This window comes from Triturus cristatus, chromosome 2_2 (genome assembly GCF_964204655.1).
Source record: "Triturus cristatus chromosome 2_2, aTriCri1.1, whole genome shotgun sequence".
Lineage (NCBI taxonomy): Eukaryota > Metazoa > Chordata > Amphibia > Caudata > Salamandridae > Triturus > Triturus cristatus.
In genome coordinates this window covers 23944338-23967667 of record NC_140582.1, presented here as the reverse complement: position 1 = coordinate 23967667, position 23330 = coordinate 23944338, and the positions used below count along the sequence as shown (strand labels likewise).

Sequence of the window (23330 nt, the reverse complement as noted above, 5' to 3'; positions counted from 1 at the left end):
ATAGAGCTCCCGCGCTTCCCGGCATATACCCTGCTAGGACTCCCAAACGATCTAATGTTTCCCCTTAAGTCCAGAAGAGGCAGGCAGATCGCCATTGCACTCGGCTCTGCCGTTCAGAATATCCTGATATACTGGCGTACTGACACAGTACCCACGATGACAGGCTGGCTCCACAGACTTTGGCACGTGCTGGGTATGGAGAAATTGTCTTTGGTGGTGGCTGGGGATGTAACGCAATTTAATGAGCTGTGGCAGCCATTCCACTCTTTGCTGCTCACAGAGTTCCGGGAGCTCACCTGCCCGAGGTACCTTCGCCTCCTGCGGCTTACGAGCCCGCTAGCGCAAGATCAGTGAGAGGGAAGAGACCCTCCTCCCCAATTATCTATAGCTTTGGGAGATGGGCTGTCTGCTAGTAGCGCACTGGACTGTGGGTGGGGTGGGTGGGGGGGTAGTTGGGTGGGGCATTAGGACGTTGGGGTGGCGGGGGACGTTGGTACTAAAATGTTGTGTCATGCCGGACTTTTGCTCCTTTTCATTTGCCGATCTTATACTGCTGTATATGTGTCTGGATGTGTCACGCTGAATAAAATACTTTAAACATAAATATTTACCACAAGGGTACTTGCATAGTCCCACGATCTCTCACTGGCTGGTGGCAGAGCATTTAGATGAGGTGTCAGTTATTCCTGGAGTACAGCTTTGTCATTACATTGATGACGTGATGATACAGGGAGAGACACAAGAACAAGTGCAAACTCAGACAGGATTGTGGAGCATTTGCAGAGCAAGGGATGGGAGATAAATCCCGCCAAATTACAAGGACCATCTCAAAGTGTGAAGTTTTTGGGTATTCAGTGGCATCAGGGAAGCAGAGAGGTAGTGCCCCAAGTGAAACAAAAGATCAAAGAATTTGCAGTGCCCCGAAACAGAAAGGAAGCTCAGAGGTTCATTGGTTTGTTTGGTTTTTGGAGACAGCACATTCCTCACTTGAGTCAGATTTTGGCCCCTTTGTACAAAGTTATGCGAAAGAAAAATGCATTTGAATGGGGAGAGCAACAGCAGATTGCATTTGAATTAGCAAAAGAGGCTATACAGCACGCTTTGGATTTGTGGCCAGTACGAGAGGGGGATGTTGAGCTGAATGTGACAGTACAAGGACCATATGCTAATTGGAGTTTGTGGCAGAAGCAGGGAAGAACGAAAGTACCTTTAGGGTTTTGGACAAAGAAATTGTCAGACGCTGGAGAGAGGTACACCCCCTTTGAAAAACAGTTGCTTGCATGCTATTGGGCTCTGGTGGATACTGAGCAATTGACCCTAGGGCATGATGTAATTTTGAGACCTGAAATTCCAATAATGCAGTGGGTGATGAGTTCCCCAAGACTCACAGAATTGGACATGCGCAGGAAGCCAGCATAATCAAATGGAAGGGGTATATACAGGATAGGGCCGAGTAGGTCCCAAAGGCACTGCGGTGTTGCATGAGCAGGTGGCGCAGGTGCCAATGGAAGAGAAAGAAGTGTTGCATGATGTACCTGAAATACAGGAGTCTCCTGTAAAGTGGGGTAAGCCATTTAGTGAATTGTCTATGGAGGACAAGAAGCAAGTGTGGTTTACTGATGGTGCAGCCAGGTATGTAGGGGCTAAAAGGCACTGGAAGGCGGTGTCATACAATCCTGTGACCCAGAAATTGTTGACCACTACTGGAGAAGGAAAGAGTAGTCAGTTCGCAGAACTATACGCTGTGTACCAAGCTTTGAAACAAGAATTGCCAGGAAAATGTCATATTTACACTGATTCGTGGTCTACTGCCAATGGGCTAGCAACTTGGCTTCCCACGTGGCATGCTCATAATTGGATGATAAATGCAAAGGAAGTGTGGGGTAAGGAATTGTGGAAAGAGATCTGGACAAAGTGCAGTTACCGTGTATCATGTAGATGCTCATTGCTCTACCGACTGACTTGAACGCTGGTTTAATTCTCTCACAGATGAAAAGGCTAAGATTTCAGAGGACAAGGTGGCAACGACAGGAGTATGACCTGGTTGGGATTGCGAAGTGGGCACATCAGAAATGCGGAAACTTTGGAGAACAGATTACTAGCAGGTGGGCAGAGAATAGAGGGATACACATTCCCCTAGATTTGATTAAAACTGTGATTTAGCAGTGTCCTGTTTGTCAGCATGCCTGACATAGATCAGTCCCACAGATAGTGAATAGTGAGAGGTCAGCTAGGAAGAGGAAAATTACCGGCACAGATTTGGCAAATTGATTTTTTTGGGCCCTTGCCAACTAGTCGAGGATGTCAGTATGTGTGCACTGCTGTGGATACATACTCTGGATATTTGATTGCGTTTCCATGTAAACGTGCTACTCAGGTGAATACATTGAAAACGTCAGGCTTGCTGATTTTGTATTATGGAATTCCATTACAGATCCAAAGTGACAACGGGTCTCATTTTAAAGGCAGATTGGTGCAGGAATATTGTGTACAACACAACATAGAGTGGATTTTTCACATCTCATACTAGCTTCAGGCTGCGGGTTTGATTGAGCGCATGAATGAATTGTTGAAAGATCAATTGAGAAAGTTGATGTCTCTTTGAAAAACTGGAGAGATCAGTTAAGTGAAGGATTGCAAATTCTGAATAATAGACCTTTAGCAAATGCAGAGACTCCTTTAATGCGAATGTTAACTCCAGCTTTGCAGATTCAGCCACATGTGGCTACCAATACCATTACTGGGAGACAGCTCTTGGAGCTTTGGCTCCGTACCGGGCGAAACCGGAGGCTGCAGGTCTTGATCTGCATGCTTTGAAACTGTACAGATTGAAACCAAAAGATATTACACTCATTGAGACAGGAGTAGGAATTCAGATACCCCCAGAGCACTTTGGATTGATTGCCCCTTGATCTGGATTGGCTTTAAAGGGCATCCAAGTGCTGGGAGGAGTCATTGATGCAGACTATCAAGGTGAAATCAAAGTCATCCTACTTAATAGTGGTGATGCAGATTTGATGAGACAATCTGGAGACAGAGTTGCTCAAATGGTGATCATGCCAGTGTACGGAGGGATACTTAAGAAAGGGACTGCCCCGGCCCTCCTCACCATACGTGGAGAAGGAGGGTTTGGCTCAACTGATAAGAACCCAGGAGCCAAAGTGTGGGTAGAGTCTCCAAATAGTCCCCCCGAACCGGCAGAAATCATTGCAACTGGAAGGGATAATGTCCTCTTAATCATGAAGCCAGGGCAGGAAAAATAGGAACATGTGCCTGCTGATAAATGTTATTTACGAGAGTGAATAATACCTGTTTTGTTTCTGTTCTTTTAGATCACAGTATGGCCTGTATGTGCTCTGCTTGCGCTCGCTGGAGCCTGTTTGGTCGCGTGCGTGTGGGGCTGGGGGGGATGAGGAGCCCCTTACCCCAAAGTGGACAGCCTACCGCACAGATTGACGGCGCTTCTGACTAGAAATGACAACGTGTGGTCTTATCTTGCACAGACAGTCCTCAACAGATCATAGTTCTGCATGACAAACATGAAGAGTACCATGGATATCGTTTCCACGTCCCCGGTAGCTATACCTACCCCTGTTGAAGTGCTCTTGCAGACGTTTAATGTTACAAATGCAGACGGGGCAGTGGAGGAACATGATGTAAGATCTCATTTATCACCTTATGAATTTTGCCGATCTTGTCCAGAAACTACTGACAATGACTGGAAGAATATGACACAAGTAATTATGTTTAATATAACCAACGATGATGTTTGCTATAATATGACTTGCGACCCTGTTACCATTGGTAAATATGCTTAAATACGGCTTGACAGTACTCAACCTGCCATGACATGGCAAGAAGAAACTTTGTGTAAACATCGAAATGACAATATTTGTGAGAATGTGCAAAACCACATGGTGTGCATACACGTAGTATCTGCTGCTAGTCATTTCAGGCATGCCTGTAGGGTGGCTATTCTCATATGGTAACATTACTTATACGTTCACAGGAGGACCATGTGCCTTTACTAGATTAGGTCTGATGATGTTTCCGTTAGATCCAACATCACGTGTTCGAAATACGAAATAAACTGTTATGCTTAGTGAACATTGTGACTCTGAAGTTAATTTGTTATCAAAATCTGAATATATTAGTTTAGCTGCTTCATTAGTAGGAATTCTAGGCCTAGCCATTTATAACTCTAGAACTATTAGTAGATTGTCATGTTTAATGGTGAGAAATATTAATCATACATCGATTGCTTTAGCAGAATTATTAGATGTACCGGGTGCTAGACAAGCCATATTACAGAACAGAGCCGCTATTGATTATTTACTGCTGAATCATTCTAAGTCGATCCAATCCCATATTGATGCATTACATAAATTAGCCAAAGAAGTCAAGCAGGATGTGGAACTGGGATGGTGGGATTGGTTGTTTAGGTGGTTATCAGATTTTGGTAAACTTCGCTCTGTTCTTGGTGGAATAGCAGTAGCAATATGTATCTTGGTATCCTTATGTTGTTGTATTCAGTGTGTGCCTAATCTTTTATCTATGCTTCGTCCCTAAGTGGTTGACTTTAGACCGATATATTATAGGAGTCCTTATTCAAGGGATGGACCGTTATAAGTGAGAGAAAGATGTATTGGCCGTTGACTCTGTTTTACATAACTGACTCTATTTTGTACTATTTCTATATGCTTTGAAAAGATTATTACAAGCTTTTGTGATTTCACAGTATTATACTTATGCTTTCAGTTCAGCACATGAGTTACTGCTTCAACATGTATTTTGGAAATGCAATTTTCCACTAGTAGGGGTGTCTTTAGTTAAAAGGTTCAGTTTTTGATATCTGTAAATGGTGATAGTCAAAGGTCATGGGGTTGAATGTAATGAAAGAGCCACTCTTGAGGTTGGGCACCCTATGATGACCTTCAACTACCACCATTTTAACTGACTTTAGTGTGTTATTTCATTCTAGCCTTAATGTAGGACGGTCCTGCATATGCCTGCTTCTCTTCTGTCTTGTAATCTTCTTGTCTTTTAGTGGGAGCTGTCATGGAGTAGAACAGTACTATTGGCTTTGTCATGGCCTCATGTCATCTTTTTTTCTGACTTTGCTTTGCTTCAGCTTTTGTAATTATGAGTTCATACTATTGGCTTTGACATGGCCTCATGTCATCTGGTTTTCTGGCTTTGCCTTGCTGCTCGCACGTAGCTGCAAAGTGGGGATTTAAGCCACCAGACAAAATCGGTCAGTGGATTAAATTTCCTTAAAAAAAGTAAGTATTCTATTTTGGAACATAGCAGGTCTAAGTTAACAATTTAGCATGGCTTGAGTTTATTGATAAATTTGATATCCTGTGTCTACAGGAGACATGGGTGATAGGTCTTAAATCTATTCAGATGGATTTAATCTATCATACCCCTGCAATTCACTCAATACACAGGAGGCCAAAGGGAGAGATATGTGTGTATATTTCTAATCTGCTGAGTGTATTAAAGATCAAACTTATAAAATCTGATAATTGTTACTAAATAATATTAATCTGCATAGACTCTACCTATACCCGGGCTGTCATTAACTTTTATAATAATGCAGAAAAGGGTCAACTGGGGCCCATTTTAAAACAGCTAAGCGAGGACCTAGGCAAACTAAGGGCAAACACTAGTACAGAAATGATTACTGTTTGGGGAGGGGCTGGAAATCTGTGGTATGGAGGTAGAAGAGGATGTATTTCCGATTCATCTTGAGCACACTTCCAGGGGGGAGATGCGCAATTAAATTTTGTTCTCATATGATCTTGGGTTTGCCAACTGTCTGTGCTCTCCGAATGTGGAGTTTGATTACACCTTTATTGGTAGGGGACTACGATCTACAATAGATTTTATAATTGCTCCTAACCGTTATGCTAATTTTATTGCAAATTATAAAATACATTCAAATGTATTGAGTGATCACCTGCCCTTGAGTATCAACATTTGTCTGCCCACTGCTGTTGAATCACATTAAAAATATTAATTGGCATGGACCAAAAACATCTCCCTTGCACGTTTAAAAGGAAATACCTTACGTTGGTCCAGTCATAACCCTGCTGAATTGAATAAGCAAATTATAACAATGGCTTATGATTTAATTTTAACATGTCTGGGGGAAACTACCTCCCATGATAATGCTTTTTCTGAAATCACCGGATTATCCAACACCTGTTAACAGTGGAAACGAAGGGTTCACGATCCTGTAAAAATTGATGGTTTGATTTGCATTGTACAAAAACATATACACGACTTAAAGAGGCTTTACATAGGGCAGAGAGAGATCAGGAGGAAATCCGAGAATGTAGAAGGAAGTACCATTTGGCTAGAAAAACTAGAAAGAAAGAGTTAAAAGACCTAGCTTGGGATGCCCTTCACGAAGTATCTCTGAGCAAAGATAGCTCATCATTCTGGAGGGCAGTTAATGCTCCGATCTTTACCAAGTCTAATGTTGCGACATTAGCGGTCGCAATTGATTAGAAAATCTTGATAGATTTTTTCTCAAACGTCTATAAATCACAGGATAGTGCAGATAGTACCACGAACACTGCGAACAGTCAGAGGGGAGATCCTTTAACTTTTTTGCCAATTGAACTCCATTTTATTCACGAAGATGTTATTGGGGCGATTAACGCAAGCAAGTGTGGCAAGGCTCCTGGCCCGACGGGGTCCCTATTGACCTGTTTAAGTTAACACCTTCACTATGGTCCCCCCTAATAACATGGGTTCTCCAAGCTTGCTGCAAGAATGGTTTTACTAAAACTTGGTCTGAATCCGTAATAGTACCGATTTTAAAAAAAGGCGATAGGGAAAATCCAGCATGTTATCGCCTGATATCCCTACTTGACTCCCTGATGAAGGTAGCAGGAAGGATAGTCCTAGACAGATTGCAGACCTGGGCAGAGGAGAATAATATTTTAAGTGACGTCCAATATGGTTTTAGATAGGGCCTCGGAACAAATGAGCAGGTTTTAAATTTAAGTATTTTAATAAGAAAATACACCCATGCAAAGGCAGGGAAATTCTACGCGGCATTGGTAGACCTCACAACCGCCTTTGACTGTGTTATACACAGCAAACTATGGGATATTCTGGCGGACTTGAAGGTCGATCAAGTTTTGGTCCAGTTCCTAAGACAACTATATTCAAGGGCCACCGCTAAGGTGCGGTACGGAATCAAAGAGGAGTGTACTGAATCGTTTAAAGTGGAGAGGGGAGTGAGACAAGGCTGTGTCTTGGCGCCGTTCCTGTTCACTTTATATACAAATTCTTTGGAACAGGAACTGGCAGGAAAGTCCAGAGACCCGCCATATGTGAACAAACTTCCGATTGTGTCCCTTCCCTACGCAGACGACGCAGTACTCATGGCCTGCATGCAGCTTGGTCTGCAGAAGACCCTTGCTTCGTACACCAGTTTTATGGATGATCTGGGGCTCAAATTAAATGCCCAAAAATCTTTTATTATGACCAGTGGGCGGGGGAGGAAAAAATTTAGCAGTCTCCCATTGGGAGATAGCAGGGTTGCCTCCACCAACATCTTCACATACCTTGGTATTGTGTTTGAGCAGTCCGGTTCATGGGGGCCCGCAGTCAAGGCGAGGAGCCTTCTTTTTATGAAGTCGACTGTGGCCGCGGTAAACTTCTCGAGGAAAATGGGTAAAAGACCTCCGGGGATCCTCCTAAAGATTTATCAAGCAAAATACGTGAGCATTGCGACATTAGGGGCAGGAGTTTGGGGTTTTTACGACGTATCTTCTATACAATGCGTGGAAAACGTTTTTTTTAAGGTATATTTTAGCAGTACCTGTTAGTTCCCCAGTTTTTAATTGTCACAGCGAATTGGGTATTTCCTATATTACAGATGTGATTAAATTACAACCGGTGCTTCTTTGGCACTGCGCTTGGACCTCAAGTTTTACTGGCCTAAACAGGGAAATCATCAAGGACTCAATGAATTTGGATCATTGAAGTAAGATTACTTGGTTGAAATATGTTAAGAATTTCATGTCTGATTTGGGGGCATCAAGAATATTACACTTCCCCCTGAGTCAATGAATTCTAAACCAAGGAAGGATTTTAAAGCAAGTTGCATGTCCCATCTTGAGTCGCATAAAATTGTCCACCGAGATGAATAAATGTATGGTAGTCCAACATCAAATTACCTTGATTACTTATGAAATACAACTGTACCTTTTATGTTGTATGGGGGATATGATAGATATCTTGTAACACGTTTTAGGTTTGGTATTTTTCATCGTCTAATTAGCTATCAAGGATGAATGATTGGTCTAGTAATCTCAGCCCTTGCCCTTGTGACAACATTTCCCCTCAAACCACTATCCACGCGATTTTATTTTGTAAATACTATGGTAAGGAAAGATCAAGATGCATTGTGCCCCTATTAAAGTTGGGGGGATGGAGGCAATGCCGTCCTGCCTTTTTATATTTGCAGCTGCTGGATAGCGTGTATTGCATTGGTGTTATGGCCAGCTTTCTAACCAACATCTTAAAAGCAAGGAAAAGAATAAATAGCTAACATTTCTATGTAACTGCATTTGTCTGTACTATTAGCTGTAGGGTTGCCCTGTTCTTAATGTATTAATATGAGCAGCTTAGCATTGTTTTTTTCTAATGAACTGCGTAACGTGTATATTTGTATTTTCTTTGTTTGCTTTTGTGATTTTAATGGCTAAAATCAAATAAAGCATATTCTGATTCTGATATATTTGGCTTACCTTTTTAAACATTGCATTAATAAACTTGTGTGTGTTATTTCAAATGCACCAGAATTAGTTTTCTTGCCTTACCTAAAGGGAGTGCTGTGTCCTTTCCTCGTCTTTAGGAAGTGCTGCTCAAAGTGTATTATTTAAAGGTGCAGTGGTAAATTTGCCTCCCAGGTGGGAGTGCAGGGTTTGGGTGTGTCCTTTTAGTGAAACGCACATTCATTACACCATAACAAGTCAGAGATGCCACCCACTTCTCCTAAAGCAAAAAAAAAAAAACAATAGCATAGAGCATCTGGTATTCCCAGGAAATCACCCATCCAGGTAATTACCAGGCATGACGTTGATTAACTACTTCTGAGATAAGACTATATCAGGGGCTTTCAGGGTGGTATGGCCTTAGGCATGACTTCCACTGACATTTAAGGTCCAAGCTTTTATCGTTCGACTTCAGAGCTGACCATATACACATCACCTAAAACAAAAACAAATAAAGATGAAAAGCCTATAGCACCTGGTATTCTCAGATGGTACCCAATCCAGGTACTAACTAGGCCCAACCCTGCTTAACTATTGAGATCAGAGATAAGGTGCTTTCAGGTGTGTATGGCCATAGGTATGAAGTGCACTGACGTTTGGGGTCGTAGCTTTTTTCATTTGACTTCAGTGTTGACCATAGCAAGTCAAATATGCCACACACATCACCTAAAGCAAAAACAACAAATGAAAAAAACCTACAGCACCTGGTATTCCCAGGCAGTCTACCATTTAAGTACTAACCAGGCTCGACCTTGCTTACCTTCTGAGACCAGGCGCTTTCAAGGTGGTATGGCAGTAGGCAAGAAGTGAACTGATGTTTTGGGGTCTTAGGTTTTTTCATTCGACTTCAGTGCTGGCCATAGCAAGTCAGACATACCACCCACTTCACCTAAAGCACAATAAAAGATGAAAAGCCTACAGCACCTGGTATTCCGAGGCAGTCTCCTGTTCAGGTACTAACCAGGCACGACCCTGCTTAACTTCTGAGATTCGACGAGATCAGGTGCTTTCAGAGTGGTATGGCCGTAGGCATAAAGGGCAATAATGTTTGGTGTCATAGCTTTTTTCTTTCAACTTCTTTGCTGGCTATAGCAAGTCAGACATGCTACCTACTTCACCTAAAGCAAAAAACAAAAAAAGATAAAAAGCCTACACCACGTGAAATTCCCAGGCAGTCTCCCAACAAGGTACTACCCATGCCCGACACTGCTTATAATTTGAGATCAGACGAGATCAGGTGCTTTCAGGTGTGTATGGCCAGGGGCATGAATTGTACGGGCGAATAGGGTCTTTTTAATCGACTTCAGGGCTGAACATAGCAAGTCAAATATGCCACCCACATCACCAAAAGGAAAAACAAAAAAAGATGAAAAACCTACAGCTCCTGGTATTGCCAGGCAGTCTACCATCAAGGCACTAACCAGGCCTGACACTGCTTAACATCTGAGACCAGGTGAGATCAGGTACTTTCAGAGTGGTATGGTAATAGGCATGAAGTGCACTGACGTTCAGGGTCTTTGCTTTTTCATTCGACATCAGTGTTGACCATAGCAAGTCAGACATGCCACCTACTTCACCTAAAGCTAAAAAAAAGATAAGACTACTCAACCTGGTATTCCCAGGCAGTCTTCCATCCAGGTACTAACCAGGCCCGACCCCGCTTAATTTCTGAGATCTGGTGCTTTCAGGGTGGTATGGTGTAGTAAAGGAATGATGGTTCACTTCCATGTTGATCGCTTAAGTAGATTTATTAGGTAAGATAATGGTAATAAGAAAGCCCCACCAGGAGCAGCCTTCCTGCTGCTCAGCCCATCCACCAACTGACTCACACACTCACCAACATTCTGCTCACCAACATTCTCTCGTCACAGTCACACTGGTTGAGCAGCAGGTATAACACATCTCCTTTCTTTATATTAATTACAAAAGAACACTAAATGGAATGGCAGTGAAGTCTGGTGAGCAGTCTAAATATCGAGTTTTAAATGTCGACCTACAAGTATATCGAGTTGTAAATATCGTTGGTAAAGAATATCGAAGTCAAGAATATCGATGGACAGAATATCGACCCCAAGGTAAGTATTATCGAGGTTAATAATATCGAAGTCATTAATATAGATGTAAGTAATATCGTAATCAAAAATTTCGATGTCAAGAATATCAATATTTTATTAGTGTAATGTATTTTAATATGTATTTTATTTGTATGTGAAAGATTATTGTAATGTATTTTAATACATTTAAAAATAAATGTTTAGAGATTAATAATTATTTAAAATATAATTTAGCGTTTTAGTATCAGAGCGGGTTGTGGGTTTATAGGGGAATAGGATGGGATTTAATTTAATTATAATTAATTAATTAATATGTATTGTTTAATTGGTATTTATGATTAATTAATTGTTAATTAATTACTAATTGTTAATTAAATATATTAATTGATTAATTAATTGTTAATTAATTATTAATTGTAAATTAATTTTATTAATTTAATTATATAAGTTATAATTAGTTTAATATTAATATTTCTTTATTGGTATTGTTAATTAATTAATTGTTAATTACTAATTAATTGGTGATTTAATTTTATTAAGTGATTAATTGATGCTTAAATTAATTATGTGAATTTTTATGTGTAGTGGGTTGTGGGTTTATAGGGGAATAGGGTGGGATGTAATTAAATTAAAAAAATTACTGATAATTTTTAATTATTTGTAATTAATAATAATTATGTGTTAATTAATTATTAATTGGTAATTAATTGTTATTAGTACGTTAAATATAGTAAATATAAATAATTTATTATTTCATGTTCTTTGTTGTTATTGCTAATTAATGTATTGTTAAATAATAATTAATTTGTGAATAATTGTAATTTGGTAGTTAATATGTATACATTTGTAAATAATAAGTCTATTAATTATAAAGAATGGATTATTAATTGTAAATAATAGATAAACTGATATTTAAATGTATTGTGCATTTTGTATGTGTAGTGTGTTGTGTGTTAAAGGGGGAATAGTGTGGGATGTAATTTAAAGTTATTTATATAAATATTTATTTTAAATAATTGGTATTTAATAATACATATTTTGTAAATTAGTTATTAATATGCTATTTTTTTATAACTAATTATTTAATTGGTTATTATGTTTATAGAATCCCTATGCTATCCAGTGCTTTCCCAACTGTTTTACTCTCTGGAGTTGGAGTAGTAATTTTTAACCCTACGCTATCCAGCGCTTTCCCTAGTGTTTCACTTACTGGAGTGGGAATAGTAATTTGTACTCCTACACTATCCAGCGTTTTCACTACTGTTGCATTCTCTGGAGTGGGAATAGTAATTTTTACTCCTACGCTATCCAACGCTTTCCCTTCTGTTGGACTCACTGGAGTGGGAATAGTAATTTTTACCCTTACGCTATCCAACGCTTTCCCTACTATTGCACTCTCTGGAGTTGGAATAGTAATTTTTACCCCTACGCTATCCAACACTTTCCCTACTGTTGCACTCTTTGGAGTTGGAATAGTAATTTTTACCCCTAGGCTATCCAGCGCTTTCCCTACTGTTTCACTTACTGGAGTGGGAATAGTAATTTGTACCCCTATGCTATCCAACGCTTTCCCTACCGTTGCACTCTCTGGAGTTGGAATAGTAATTTTTACCCCTACGCTATCCAGCGCTTTTCCTACTGTTGCACTCTCTGGAGTTGGAATAGTAATTTTTACCCCCACGCTATCCAGCGCTTTCCCTACTGTTTCACTTACTGGAGTGGGAATAGTAATTTTTACCCCTACGCTATCCTGCGCTTTTCCTACTGTTTCACTTACTGGAGTGAGAATGCTAATTTGTACCCCTACGCTATCCAGCGTTTTCACTACTGTTGCACTCTCTGGAGTGGGAATAGTAAATTTTACCCCTACGCTATCCAACGCTTTCCCTACTGTTGGGTTCACTGGAGTGGTAATAGTAATTTTTACTCCTACGCTATCCAACGTTTTCTCTACTATTGCACTCTCTGGAGTTGGAATAGTAATTCTTTTCCCTACGCTATCCAACACTTTCCCTACTGTTGCACTCTCTGGAGAGGGAATAGTAATTTTTACCCTTACGCTATCCAACGCTTTCCCTACTATTGCACTCTCTGGAGTTGGAATAGTAATTTTTACCCCTACGCTATCCAACGCTTTCCCTACTGTTGCACTCTTTGGAGTTGGAATAGTAATTTTTACCCCTACGCTATCCAGCGCTTTCCCTACTGTTTCACTTACTGGAGTGGGAATAGTAATTTGTACCCCTACGCTATCCAACGCTTTCCCTACTGTTGCACTCTCTGGAGTTGGAATAGTAATTTTTACCCCTACGCTATCCAGCGCTTTCCCTACTGTTGCACTCTTTGGAGTTGGAGTAGTAATTTTTACCCCTACGCTATCCAACGTTTTCCCTACTGTTGCACTCTCTGGAGTGGGAATAGTAATTTTGACCTTTACGCTAACCAACGCTTTCCCTACTATTGCACTCTCTGGAGTTGGAATAGTAATTTTAACCCTACGCTATCCAACGCTTTCCCTACTGTTGCACTCTTTGGAGTTGGAATAGTAATTTTTACCCCTACGCTATCCAGCGCTTTCCCTACTGTTTCACTTACTGGAGTGGGAATAGTAATTTGTACCCCTACGCTATCCAACGCTTTCCCTACTGTTGCACTCTCTGGAGTTGGAATAGTAATTTTTACCCCTACGCTATCCAGCGCTTTCCCTACTGTTGCACTCTTTGGAGTTGGAATAGTAATTTTTACCCCTACGCTATCCAACGTTTTCCCTACTGTTGCACTCTCTGGAGTGGGAATAGTAATTTTTACCTTTACGCTATCCAACGCTTTCCCTACTATTGCACTCTCTGGAGTTGGAATAGTAATTTTAACCCTACGCTATCCAACGCTTTCCCTACTGTTGCACTCTTTGGAGTTGGAATAGTAATTTTTACCCCTACGGTATCCAACATTTTCCTTATTGTTGTTTTTGTTGGAGTTGGACTAGTAGTTTTATTGTGTCTGATATTTCATATGTTTTGTATTTTTTTTGCTATTGTAACATATCATTAATAATAAAAATTAATCACATTAAAAATATTGATTATTATTTGATATATGTAATTATTAAATATGTATTAATGTTATTATTTTATGTGTATAGATGTATTGGTAATTTTTAAAAACATTTAATAATTTATACGTTACAGAAATGATTAGTAAAATTAATTATTCAGTAAGTATATATATTATATATTATATGTACATGTTTAATTAAAGTTTTCTTAAATTATATATATTAATAATACATTTTAAATATTATACAATAATTATGTTTATTTAATTTCTAAGTATAATTTGGTTTATTTTACATATATTTTTAAAGTAAAAGAAAAACGATATTTTTAATAACGATATTTTTGACATCGATATTTAATTTTTGATATTTTTGTACTTACCATGTTGTAGATAGGATGTCGATATTCTTGACATCGATATTTTTGTTGCGATATATTTGTAGGTCGATATTCTGTCTGTCGAAATTATGTCATACAACCGTGAAGTCTGATGCAAGCAAAGGATGACATAGGAACAATAGCATGCAACAGAATGATATCAGAACCATTGCCGCAAATAAGCAACATAGCAAAGATCTGAAATGTCAGCATCAAGAGAAAAGGTGGAAGATTTCATGCACAAGAAATAAATTAGAGAGAGTGGAAAAGGGAACACAAGTGCTAACAGCAGGTATAACATATGGCCGTAGGCATGAAATGCGCTGATGTTTGGGGTCTTAGCTTTTTTCAGTTGATTTCAGTGCTGAACATAGCAAGTCAGACATCCCACCCAGTTCACCCAAAGAAAAAAAAATAAGATGAAAAGAAACACCATCTGGTATTCCCAGGCGGTCTCCCATCCAGCTATTAACCAGGCCCGATGCTGCTTAATTTCTGAGATCAGGTGCTTCAGTGTTGTATAGCTGTAGGCATGAAGTGCACGGACTTTTGGTGTCTTACCTTTTTTCCAATACTTCAGTGCTGGTCACAGCAAGTCAGACATGCCACCCACTACACTTAAAGCAAAAAAAAAGATGAAAAGCCTACAGCACCTGGCATTCCAAGGCAATCTCCCATCCAGGCCCTAACCAGGACCAACGCTGATTAACTTCTGAAATCAGATGCTTTCAGGTTGGTATGATGTAGGCATGAAGTGTACTGACGTTTGAGGTCTTAGCTTTTTTCATTCGACTTCATTGGTGGCCATAGCAAGTCAGACATGCCACCCAATTCACGTAAATAAAAAAATACAAAGAAGAAAAGCCCACAGCACCTGGCATTCCCAGGTGGCCTCCGGTACTAACCAGGCCCGATCCTTGGTGGTGCTTCCAAAATGTATTTATTTGTCAACATTCCCATTCCCCTAACGCAGGCCTTCATTAAATCTCTTCAATCCCTTCTAGTCTCGCTGGTCTGGGCGGGTGGGCAGGCATGAGTTTCGAGGGACCTATTGACGCTTCCTTTACGGCAGAGCCCCAGATATGAAGTTGTATGCATGGAGCGCTCAGGCTCAGTTTCTTTAACACTGGGTACACCGACTCCTTTCCAACCCCATGTGGCTGTGGAAACAGATGTTGCGGCACTGGTCCCCTTAACAGTCGCTCTATATCAACCTTACAGGCATCCCAGAGACGGCATAGAGACCTTGCTGTGGGCATGGAATGAGTTGCGGAAAAGAGCTGGCATTCCTATTCTCTATGCCCCATCCATACCTCTGGCACACAACCCTATGCTGCCAAATGTGGGTGAGAGTATCAGCAAGGCCTTACCACAGAAGCTGTGATTTGCGGACCTCTACCCGGAGGAAACGTTTCAGCCCCCCCCGGACAGCAGTGGAGGGTCAGGCTGTGCCTTTTTCCAAACTCTTTGTATACTACAAACTGCGGGCAGCCTGCCTGTCCTTACATGACACTTTCCCGAGCTCCATGCCACTCCTACCTGCATTGGAAAATGTGCTTAAATCAACGTAGCCACGCAGACTAATTACTCGGATCTACAATCACATGCAAGTGTCGGCTCCTCTGACAGAGTCACGGCGTTCCAGGCGTGGAATGACAAACTTTCAGTTCCTCTCACGGAGGACCAGTGGGTGTACTGCTGTTGCCAGCTTACAGCTTTGTCCCCTAACTATAAACTCCGCCTATACCACTTTAAGTTTTTGCATAGATTTATAGAACACCTTCCAGTTTGCATCAAATGGGACTGAAAGTTGAGGACAGCTGTTGGAGATGCGGCTTTGCTCCTGCTTCTTTTTTACACATGCCGTGGAGCTGCCCATGGCTGACATTGTATTGGTCCAACATATTTACCACGATTCACCAGATAATAGGCACGCCTGATGATCCTAACCCCATACAGGGGCTGTTAGGTTATGTGAAGGATACGCCAGTCAAAGTCCGCAAATTGCATGCGATGTTACTGTTATTTGCTAAGCGCCAGGTAGCCATGCACTGGAGGCGAAAGGGGGCTCCCTCGAAAAAAGAGTGGATTAGGGACCTCACATTTGGGCATTCACAATGGACCACCTTCTGGGAATTAATGCCTTCAACTTCCAGACCCAGGGACATTTGGGAGCCTTTTGTTCTGTGGGCACAAGAACATCAGGAGGCTGCTGTTGATACGCCGATAGACTCTGCGACTGTGTGAGAGACACGGTTAGCCTTGGGGAGGTCGGGGAATAGGGGTTGGTGGTTTTTTGGGGAAGTGTTGTGTAGCTTTTCAGCCACCGAATCTAGATTCCTGTGTATAATCTGGAGGGTAATGGAGCGGATTTCTTTTTAAAAGGCCCTATGGGGCTTTGAAGATGTTTCTTTGTGATTTACAAAAGGGTGTTTATAATTTCCTTCATGTAATGTGCAGAGGATCAAGCAAGCATGAAATAACATTTGTCATTGCAACATTGGGCAGCTGTTAAGATAGCTATACATAGATTAGCAACTGGCGTGTTGTATGCAGCATTGTTTTTAAAATGCCAATAAAATGTTTTATTTTAAAACCAGGCCCGACCCTGCTTAATTTCTGTGATAGGTGCTTTCAGGGTGGTATGGCCTGTAGGCAAGGAGTGCACTGAAGTTTGGGGTCCTGGCATTTTTCATTTAACTTCAGTGCTGCCCATAGCAAGTCAAACTTTCCATCCACTTCAACCTAAATTAAAAAAAAAAGAAAAAAGATGGTAAGCCAGCAGCACCTGACATTCCAAGTTGGTCGCCCATCCAGGGACTAGTCAGGTCTGACCCTGCTTAATTACTGAGATCAAACAAGATCAGGTGCTTTAAGGGTGGTAAGGCCGTAGGTAGAAAGTGCACTGACGTTTGTGGTGTTATCTTTTTTCTTTCAACTACGATGCTGGCCATAGCAAGTCAGACATGCCACCCCCTTCACCTAAAGCAAAAAAAAGATGAAAAGCCTTACCACCCTTAAAGCACCTGATATTCCCAGGCGGTCTCCCATTCAAGTACTTACCAGGCACAACCCTATTTAACTTCTGAGATCAGATACTTTCAAGGTGGTATCGGCGTGTCATGAACTGCACTGAGTTTAGGTTTCTAGTTTTTTTCATTCAACTTCAGTGCTGGCCATAGCAACCAGACTTTCCACCCACTTCACCTAAACAAGAAAAGAAAAGATGAAAAGCCTAGAGCCTGGTATTCCTATGTGGTCTCCCATCCATGTACTAACCAGTCTCTATACTGCTTAATTTTGGAGATCGAACAAGATAAGGTGCTTTCAGGGTGGTATGGTCATTGGAATTAAGTCACCTGACGTTTGGGGTCTTAGCTTTTTTCATTCTACTTCAGTGCTGGCCATAGCAAGCCAGACTTGCCACCCACTTCACCAAAAGCAAACCTACTGCACCTGGTATTCCCTGGCCATCTCCCATCCAGTTATAAAGCAGGCCAGACCGTGCTTAACTTTTGAGATCATACTCTTGAAGTATGGTATTGCCATAGGTATGTAGTTCACTGATATTTTGGGTCTTAGTGTTTTTTTATTCGACTTCAGGGCGGACCATAGATAGTCAGACATGCCACATACTTCACCTAAAGTTTAAAGAAAGATTACAATCCTACAGCACCTGGTATTCCCAGGCGGTCTCCCATCCAGATACTATCCTGACCTGACCCTTCTTAACTTCTGAAATCACAAGATCAGACATGAGCAGGTGCTTTCAGTGTGGTATGGCCTTAGGAATGAAGTGCACTGATGTTTGGGGTCTTAGATTTTTTTATTCCACTTCAGTGCTGGCCATAGCAATTTAGACAAGCTACCCACTTCATCTGAAGTAAAAAACAAAACAGATGAAAAGACAACACCACCTGCTATTCCCAGGCGCTCTCCCATCCACGTACTAAGCAGGCCCGACCATGCTTAATTTGTGAGATCAGGTGCTTTCAGGGTGGTTTTGAAGTAGGCATGAAGTGCACGGACGTTTGGGGGTCATAGGTTTTTTCCATTTGATTTCAGAGCTGGGCATAGCAATTTAGACAAACCACCCACTTCACCTGCAAAAAAGATGGAAAGCCTACTGCACCTGCCATTCCCAGGCGGTTTCCCATCCGTTTACTAACCAGACCCAACCATTCTTCTGAGATCAGACAAGATGAGGTGCTTTCAGGGTGGTATGGCCATACTAATGAAGTTCACTGACGTTTGGGCTCTTAGCTTTTTTAATTTGAATTCAGTGTTGGCCATAGCTAGTCAGACATGCCACCCACTTCAACTAAAGGGAATAAAAAAGGAAGACAAGCCTACAGCACCTGGTATTCCCAGGTCATCCCCCATCCAGGTACTAACCAGGCCCAAACCTTCTTAACTTGTGAGATCAGGTGCTTTAACCCTTTCGCTGCCAGGCCTTTTCCCCTCCTGTGCCACGCCCTTTTTTGGCTATTTGGGGTAGTGCGCGCTGAGACCCCTGTAACTTTTTGACCACATAAGGTATCCACGCCAAATTTGCGTCCTTTTCTTCCAACATCATGGGGATTCTAAAGGTACTCGGGGTTTGTGGATTCTCCTAGAGGGATTACAGAAATGACCCAAAATACAGCAACATTTTGTTTTTTTTTGGAAAAATGGGAAAAACGGGCTGCAAATGAAAGCATCTGGGTTTTTCCCTGCAAATGTTATCAAAAAAGAGTTTGTGGGGTTGAAATCACCATTTTCCCAGCTTTTCGGGGATACCAGACTTTTGTCAGAAACCCAACATTTTTTACACAGTTTTGGCATTTTTCTGGGACATAGCCTATTTTTGCTATTTTTTGTGCTTTTGACCTCCTTCCAGTTAATGGCTGAAATGGGTACAAAAGCAATAATGGATCCTGGAAAGCTATACATTTTCAAAAAGAAGACAAAATTCTGAATTCAGCAAGGGGTCATTTGTGTAGATCCATCAAGGTTTTCTTATAGAAACTAACAGTTAAAAATAGGAAAAATTGAAAATTAGTTGAAAAAACCAGCATTTTGTGTCAACGTTTTCACCTGTAACTTCGTCTAATTTTGACAGCTCCTTGAAAGCAATATACCATTACATCCGCTAGACATTACTGGTTGTGGAGATATATAGGACTTGTAGGTTCACCAAGAACCCGACGAACCCAGAGCCAAAAACTGAGCAGCAACTTGCAATGGTTTTTTATTATGTACCGGGCATATAGTAATTATTCTGTAAAAATGTGTACATGGAAGAATCGGTATGAAAGACACCTATGTATTTCTGAAATGGGAACAAAATATAGAGTTTAGAAACAATAGATATTTGCACATTTCTGAAATTGGGAATACTCATACTAGCATGAGAATTATCAGTCATTTTTTAGAATGACTTATTTTTTACACAATATCTTTCATTTGGAAGGCAGAAATGCATCGAAAGTCAATAGATAATAACAGTTCCTTTACAAATCTGAATTACCCTAAGTCTCCCAATAAAAATGGTACCTCACTTGTGTGGGTAGGCATAGTGCCCGCGACAGGAAACGGCGCAAAACGCAACGTGGTCACAACTCAATATCGCAGTGAAAATTTACCCTTTTTTGGCAAAGTGCTTAGCTCTAGTTTTTGAACCCTAGCTCTGCGGGCACCTTGGGAAACCTAGCAAACCTATACATTTTTGAAAACTATACACCCAGGGGAATCCAGGATGGGGTGACTTGACTGCCTCCCACCAGGGTCTGTTACCCAGAATCCCTTGCAAACCTAAACAATTGTCAAAAAAACCACATTTTCCCCACATTTCTGTGGTGGAAAGTTCCGGAATCTGTGTGGATCCACAAATTTCCACCCACCCCGCGTTCCCCAAAGTCTTACGAGAAAAACGGTACCTCACTTGTGTGGGTCGGCCTAGTGCCCGCGACAGGAAACGGCGCAAAACACGACGTGGTCACACCTCAATTTAGCAGTGAAAAATGACCCTTTTTTGGCAAAATGTCTAGCTGTAGTTTTTGAACCCTAGCTCTGCGGGCACCTTGGGAAACCTAGCAAACCTATACATTTTTGAAAACTAGACACCCAGGGGAATCCAGGATGGGGTGACTTGACTGCCTCCCACCAGGGTCTGTTACCCAGAATCCTAGCAAAAAGTGGGGGTAAACATATGAAGCAGATCCTACTCTCCTACACATCCTACAGCGGAGTGACTTCTTAAGAAGGCTTTGCCAACAGACACCTTCTCTTGTTAATGCCCTTTTGCTTTATCCTAAATTAGGGATAACACTTTTAGAACAGAATAGGGATAGTCAGGAAAGAATGCTGTATATTTATGTATGTTTAACTATTCTTTAATTTGTTATAAAACTGACAAACCTTCAATTGGTTTTCGATTTGCGTTCTTGTGTAGCCTTTGTGTTACACTGTATTTCAACTGATTTATGACATTTTACTCCCCTCCATGCTTTTATGCTGCTAAAAAGAACCATCAGGTGACCGATATTGGAATTGAACTGAACACGTGGGCCCAGGCTCATTCAAAGTACACTGACGTTTGATGAAAAGCCTACAGCACCTGCTGTTCCCAGGTGGAGTCCTATCCAAGTACTAAGCAGGACCAACCCTGCATAACTTACGAGATCAGCCAAGGTCAGGTGCTACCAGGATGATAAGGCTGTAGACATGAAGTGCATTGACATTTGTGTTCTTAGCTTTGTTCTTTTGACTTCATTGCTGGCCATAGAAAGTCAGACAATCCAACCAATTCAACTAAAGCAACAACAAAAAAAGACGAAAAGACTACACCACCTGGTAATCCCAGGCGATATCCCATCCAGGTACTAACCAGTCCCGATCCGGCCTAATTTCTGAGATCAGGTGCTTTCAGGGTGGTATGACGGTAGGCATGAAATGCACTGACATTTGCGATCTTAGCTTTTTTCAATCAACTTCAGTGCTGGCCATAGCAAGCCAAACGTGCAACCCACTTCACCTAAAACAAAAAAAAAGATGAAAAGCCTTTAGCATCTGCTATTCCCAGACAGTCTGCCATCTAGGTACTAACCAGGACCAACCCTGCTTATCTTACGTTATCAAACAAGGTCAGATGCTACCAGGGTGGTAAAGGGCATAGGCATGAAGAGCACTGATGTTCGGGTCTTAGCTTTTTTCATTCGACTTCAGTGCTGACCATAGCACGTCAGACATGCCACCCACTTCACCTAAAGTAAACAAATAAAAGATGAACAGCCTACAGCACCTGGTATCCCAAGGTGGTCTCCCATCCAGATGCTAATCATGCCCAACACTACTCAACTTCTGATATCAGAGTAGATCAGATGCTCTCAGGGTGGAATGGGCGCAGAAGTGAAGTCCACTGGTATTTGGGATCTTATCTTTTTTTCATTTGACTTGAGTGCTGGCCAAAGCAAGTAAGACATGCCACACACTTCACCTAATGCAAAAAAAAAGAAAAAAAGATGAAATGCTTACAGCACTTGGTAGTCTCAGGCTGTCTCCCACCCAGGTACTAATCAGGACCATCCATGCCTAACTTCTGAGATCAGAGGGGATCAGGTGCTTTCAGGGTTGTATGGCCATAGGCATGAAGTGTTCTGATGTTAGGGATCTTAGTTTTTTTCACTTGACTTCAGTGCTGGCCATAGCAAGTCAAACATGCCGCCCACTTAACCTACAGCAAAAAATAAATTTAAAAAGATGAAAAGCCTAGAGCACCTACTATTCCCGAGTGGCCTCCCATTCAGGTACTAACCAGAGCTGATCCTGCTTCACTTTTAAGATCAAATGAGATCAGGTGCTTTCAGGGTTGTATCTTCATAGGCATGAGGTACAATACCGTTGGGGGACTTTGCTTTTTTCATTTGACTTGATTGCTGACTAGCAAGTTAGACATTCCACCCGCTTCACCTAAAACGAAGTAAAAAAAAGATGAAAAGCCTACAGCACCTGGTATTCCCAGGCAGGATCCCATCAAGGTACTAACCAGGCCCAAACCTGCTTAACTTCTGAGATGAGACGAGATTAGGTGCTTTCAGGATGGTATGGCCGTTGATATGAAATGAAGTGCACTGACGTTTAGGGGTCTTAGCTTTTTTCTTTCAACTTCAGTGCTGGCCATAGTAAGTGAAATATGGCACCCACTACAACTAAAGCAACAAAAAAAGATAAAAAGCCTACAGCACATGGTATTCCCAGCTGTCTCCCGGCCAGGTACTAACCAGGCCCAACCTTGCTTAACTAGTGAGAACAGGCACTTTCAGTGTTGTATAGCAATAGACATGAAGTGCACTGACTTTTGGGCTTTTTTCATTTAACTTAATTGCTGACCATAGCAAGTCAGACATGCCACCTACATCACCTAAAACAAAAAAAAAAAGAACAAAAGCCTACAGCACCTGCTATTCCAAGGCAGTCTCCCATCCAGCTACTAACCGGGCCCACCCCTGCTTAACTTCTGAGATCAGATGCTCTCAGTGTGGTGTGGCTGTAGGCTTGAAGTGCACCGTTTGGGATCTTAGCTTTTTTCAATCGACTTCAGTGCTGGCCAAAGCAAGGCAAACATACCACCCACTTCAGCTAAAGCAGAAAAAAAGATGAGAAGACTACACTACCTGATATTCCCAGGCGAGCTCCCATCCATGCACTAACCTAGCCCAACCCTGCTTTCAAGGTGGTATGGCCAGAGGCATGAAGTGATATGACATTTGGGATCTTTTTGGTTCAACTTCAGTGCTGGCCATATCAAGTCAAACGTGCCACCTACTTAACCTAAATCAAAAAATAAAGCTGAAAAGCCTAGAGCACCTACTATTCCCAGGTGGCCTTCCATCCAGTTACTAACCATTCCCGATCCTGCCTAACTTCTGAGATCAGACAAAATCAGGTGCTTTCAGAGTGGTATGGCCATAGGCATGAAATACACTGATGTTTGGGGTCTTAGCTTTTTTCATTCGACTTCATTGCTGGCCATAGAAAGTCAGACATGCCACCCACTTCACCAA

The 23330-nt window shown here is 41.5% G+C and overlaps 3 pseudogenes; all 3 read right to left on the bottom strand.

The window, feature by feature from the left end:
• Nucleotides 1-9490: 9490 nt before the first annotated feature.
• Nucleotides 9491-9599, bottom strand: LOC146861771 (5S ribosomal RNA; annotated as a pseudogene).
• Nucleotides 9600-9710: 111 nt separating this feature from the next.
• Nucleotides 9711-9829, bottom strand: LOC146861770 (5S ribosomal RNA; annotated as a pseudogene).
• Nucleotides 9830-22263: 12434 nt separating this feature from the next.
• LOC146861769 (5S ribosomal RNA) lies at nucleotides 22264-22382 on the bottom strand (annotated as a pseudogene).
• Between the last annotated feature and the right edge of the window lie 948 nt (nucleotides 22383-23330).